Source organism: Colobus angolensis, unplaced genomic scaffold (genome assembly GCF_000951035.1).
Source record: "Colobus angolensis palliatus isolate OR3802 unplaced genomic scaffold, Cang.pa_1.0 Scaffold185, whole genome shotgun sequence".
NCBI classification, from domain to species: Eukaryota; Metazoa; Chordata; class Mammalia; order Primates; family Cercopithecidae; genus Colobus; species Colobus angolensis.
The window spans coordinates 216,350-221,140 of record NW_012114988.1 but is presented as its reverse complement, the minus strand read 5'-3'; the positions used below and the strand labels follow the sequence as shown (position 1 = coordinate 221,140).

The following is a 4,791-nucleotide window of genomic DNA, read 5'->3' as shown; positions in this document are numbered from 1 at the left end:
AAACTAGCCGGGCGAGGCGGCGGGCGCCTGTAGTCCCAGCTGCTAGGGAGGCTGAGGCAGGAGAATGGCGTAAAGCCGGGAGGCGGAGCTTGCAGTGAGCTGAGATCTGGCCACTGTACTCCAGCCTGGGCGGCAGAGCGAGACTCCGTCTCAAAAAAAAAAAAAAGAAGACTCGCCTATAAGTCATAAGCTGTATTATAAGCTTAATGCTGGACAATTTTTCAATGACTTGTCTGTAAGTCATATCTTTGTACCTGTAGCAAGCTGTCACATTATAGAAAAATGAACACATCGCCTTCACTTTTCCATCACCTGCAACCTTAGAGCACTCATTTTCAGTTAAGATACAGACTCCCTATGTTCAATAATACAGTGCCACATAAAAATTCCACTCAATCCAAAAATTCGAAGTTTTTGCAATATAGGCAACAATATGCTAAATTAATTGTAAAACAACTACAGCACTAAGGTGAATAACTTGTACTGGGATACAGAAGTTCAGTATCAAAGCTACTAGCAACACCAATCCACAAAGATTCTATACAAGTTTAGTGTAATTTGCCGGGTGGCTCACGCCTGTAAATCCCAGCACTTTGGGAGGCCGAGGCAGGTGGATCACATGGTCAGGAGTTCAAGACCAGCCTGGCCAATATGGTGAAACCCTGTCTCTACTAAAAAAAACTACAAAAATTAGCCAGGCACAGGGCAGGCGCCTGTACTCCCAGCTACTTGGGAGGCTGAGGCAGAAAAATCACTTGAACCCGGGAGGTGGAGGTTGCAGTGAGCAGAGATTGCGCCACTACACTCCAGCTTGGGTGATAGAGCAAGACTCGGTCTCAAACCAAAAACAAAAACAAAAACAAAAAAAACATGAAAAAAAAAAGTTTGGTGTAATTCTCACTTAAGTGGTCACCTTCAATCAAAAAGGAATTAAGATCTTCTTATTTTATTTATTGTTGGGAAAAAGGAGACAGTACTAACAACCACCTATAATCAACATTGTAAGGAATAACAATTAAATATTTGCTGTATTAATTGTCATCAAATTAAAAATGCAGTACCTCTTGTACTAGTTGACAAAACAAAAACAAAAAAGCATCATCACTCTAAAGTTGTCACCACTTAGTAATCTGAGATATTTTAATTGCAGCTACGATATTTGTTTGTTGCCTGTGTGTATGACTCATATAGAAAGGTTTTCCCAACATGGCTGGATTTTTGAGAATGCATAACTGGGGCATACTGTGTGGGAAGTATCATGACAGTGAATGAATAAAAGGGGAAAAGAACTCATGACATAATTTTTTTTAAGTTTTTATAAAAAGCAAGTCACTCACTAAAGGCAGGCTCTGCAGAATAAAAGGAAAGGCTGGGGAAAAGCCATCCCTGCTCTGAGAAGCCTTCCTTGACTCTCTTGGTTGGATTCAGTGCACTTCTTAGACTACATAGCACTTAACGGGTTTCCTTGTCTGGCTTCCCAGCCATACTGTATGCAACTTCAGACCAAAAGCTGTCTTAAATTAGTACCTACTTCCCAAAATGCCTGCCATATGGAGGGCCCTCAGTAGGTGGTTCATAAATAGGAATAATCAATTTTATACTTACGTTTTATTTTACATTTTACAAAGCACTTTCAAAACACTATCTGTTTTGATCCATGTTAACAATCATGGGAAGGGCTTTATTTAATCAAATGGCTTTTGATTTTATAAAGAATTAATTCAGGGCTGGGCGCAGTGGCTCATGTCTGCAATCCCAGCACTTTGGGAGGCTGAGGCAGGTGGATCGCCTGAGGTCAGGAGTTCGAGACCAGCCTGTTCAATGTAGTGAAATCCTGTCTCTACTAAAAATACAAAAAATTAGCTGGGCACAGTGGCGGGCATCTGCAATCCCAGCTACTCAGGAGGCTGAGGCAAAAGAATCACTTGAACCTGGGAGGTGGAGGTTGCAGTGAGTGACATCATTGCACTCCAGCCTGGGAAACAAGAGCAAAACTACATCTCACAAAGAGTTAATTCAATGACTAAAACAATCCTGAAATCACAAAGATAATTATATATTTGTTCATCTTTGAGATAGCTTCTCCTTGGGACCTCAGTATTCTCATAAAACTTAGATGTTTTGCTAGCATTTTCTTTGCTTGCTCTCCATAATAGGTAGGACTCACCCTGCTCTGAATCTTACTAAGGGTTTAAACTACATAAAGCTATTATTAAAGACCCTTCTAGAAATCAGACAAAAAGAAGCATCCTAAGTTATTTTTTTCGATCCTGTTCTTTTCGTAACTAAGGTAAGGAATTGCAAAAGTCAAAATCTGGAGAGCAAATGATGTCATGGATGTCATGAAGTTGCATCAATACCTGATGATGATTTAGCATAACAGTGCAACATATTATGCCAAGAAGCATAATGATGAGCCACCAGGATGTTTTACTGCATTAATTTCATGACTATTAGCAAATTGATATGCAAAGTAACTCTCTAATTTTCTACCACAGAGAAGCTGCTGGTTCAGATTTACATCTTTAGCAAAGACACCAAGAAAATCGACAAATTTCTATGGAAAAGTCTTTGATTTAAAAATAGAAAAGAAGGCTGGGCACAGTGGCTCAAGCCTGGGGTGGGGCAGGGTATCGCTTGACACCAGGAGTTTGAGATCAACCTGGGCAACATGGTGAAACCCCGTCTCTACGAAAATTAAAAAAAAAAAAAAAAAAAAATTAGCCGGGCGTGGTGGCGCACGCCTGTAATCCCAGTTTCTCAGGAGGCTGAGGCAGGAGAATGGTTAAAACCAGGGGATGGAGATTGCAGTGAGCCGAGATTGTACCATCGCACTCTAGCCTGGGTGACAGACAGAGTGAGAGACTACCAAAAAAAAAAAAAGAAAGAAAATGGTCAAATAATAACCTAAAAGAGCTGTCATTTTAACAGTGAAAAGCTTTTTAAGATACGCCACATGCCTATGGATCAATGTAGATCGAATCATGTATTTATATTGGCTTGTCAAAAGCAAACAGTTACTGGATATAAAATGACAACATACAATAGAAAAGACACCCAATCAGATTACACACATGAATACACTGAAAGTTAGCAATTTAACACAGCATCACTAATGGCCGAAGAGCTACAGACTTAATTCTAAATGTTCAATTCTAAATGATGGTACTTCCTCCAAATTTTCCTTGTCTCTTTAAATCCATGATGTCATCATTCTTAAGCACAAGTAAAGCCAATTTGTTACAAAAGGTATTTTCGTGTGTCCAAGCAAAAGCAAATGCCTCAACAATTCCCCATACAAGTCCAATGAAGTCATCATTCCTCAAGGAAGAGACACAAGGCTTCAAACCGACTTCCCTACATGACAGAAACACAATCGAAGTCTCCCAATTAGCATTTAAACAACAAAAGTTGTTCTCAAAAAGGAACAACATAGTTACGATGTCGCTGCCAGCAAGTATGAACTGGTAATGTATCAGAATCTTCATCTAGATCGATCAGAATCCCACCACAGAAAAATTCAAAGACGCTGGCAATTAAGAAATGAAGCTTTTATTTTCCTAATAGAAGTCGAGAGATTTAACAGACAAAACAATTGATTATTCTGAATCTTAACAATCCGAAGCTTTCAAACGAACTCAGCGCTGAAGTTACTCTGCGGCGACCATCAAGATCTCACAATCGTTTCCTCTTAGCTTACAAATTCGTTCCCATCCTCCACCGTTCCCTTTGCACACACAATTCTCGCCAAGAGAAGCCTTCCATTCACAGCATGGATTGCTGTCTCAAGCAAGGAGATCCGCAGTTCCCATTTCTCTAGGGGAACACGCAGCAAGCTAGGAGATAGGAAAGGCCTTTTGTGTTTTATTTAACGTAAACCAATTCCAAAATTATCCCTTTGCAGCTGCAGGTTGAGAGATGCTGGCCCCTAGCCGCAGCCCCAATTTTAATGCGCACCCGACCCCCGGCTCTCCTCTCACATAGGAGTGAAAGGTTCGGAGGAGGAATGAAAGGATTATCTGACACCCTAAAGCCATCCTCGCCCAGGCCACAGACCCCTTCATTGCCTGGATGAGGGGACGAGAACCACCCTGCTGAGGAGAGGGGGTGGGTTCGCTCCCGACCCAAGGGCTGGCTGGAAAGGACCTCTCCTCCTCCTCGCCTCACTCGAGGACGGCGATAGCAAGGCACCCTGCCCAACCAGGACCGACCCCCGCGCGGGATACGGGGCCTGCGCCAGACCCCGGGCCCCCGCTGCCCCTTGCCAGTCCCGGGCATAAAGGGCATGAGGCGCCGGCTCCCCACCGCGGCCCAGGGAGGAGGAGAGGCCTCACCTAGCCCAGCCCGCTCCACGCTCTCGGGTTCGCTCCGCTGGCGAAGGTAATGAGGGAGCCAGGGACAGGGCCAGAGCAGAGGCGCTCTGCCTCAGGCCGCGATAGCCGTGCTCGGGGCTCCTCACAGCTGGCGGGACCCCGAGCCGCCCGGAGCCGCCATCTTCCTCCACTCAAACGCCGCCGCCGCCGCAGCTGCTGCTGCTCAGGCCGGGAGAAGACAGCGCGGAGCGCGCATGCGCGGGGGCGGGCGCGGAGGACGCGCGCGCACTCACGTCAGCGCGGCGAACTGTCGCGGGGTGGCCAGGGGGCGGCGCCATATTGAGAAGGGCCGTGGTTCCAGACTGAAGTTCTCTGGAGGGTGGAAGGCGGTCAGGGTAGCCGAGCTTGCGCACCTGCCTTCGCCGCGTCTCTAGCGTCTACCTCATAGCCGCACCCACCCTCCGCTGAACTGTCTGGG

At 45.3% G+C, this 4,791-nt stretch overlaps 1 protein-coding gene across 2 annotated transcripts in view; it reads right to left on the bottom strand.

Annotated features, from left to right (window-relative positions):
* FBXO42 (F-box protein 42) overlaps positions 1–4,571 on the bottom strand; it is a 129,149-nt gene extending 124,578 nt beyond the window's left edge. Inside the window, exon 1 of one of the 2 annotated variants that reach the window (XM_011939876.1) lies at positions 4,335–4,571. The gene's annotated coding sequence lies outside the window, so the exon portion shown is untranslated. The remainder of the gene's footprint in view (positions 1–4,334) is intronic. The other variant, XM_011939877.1, reaches the window with a different exon arrangement.
* Between the last annotated feature and the right edge of the window lie 220 nt (positions 4,572–4,791).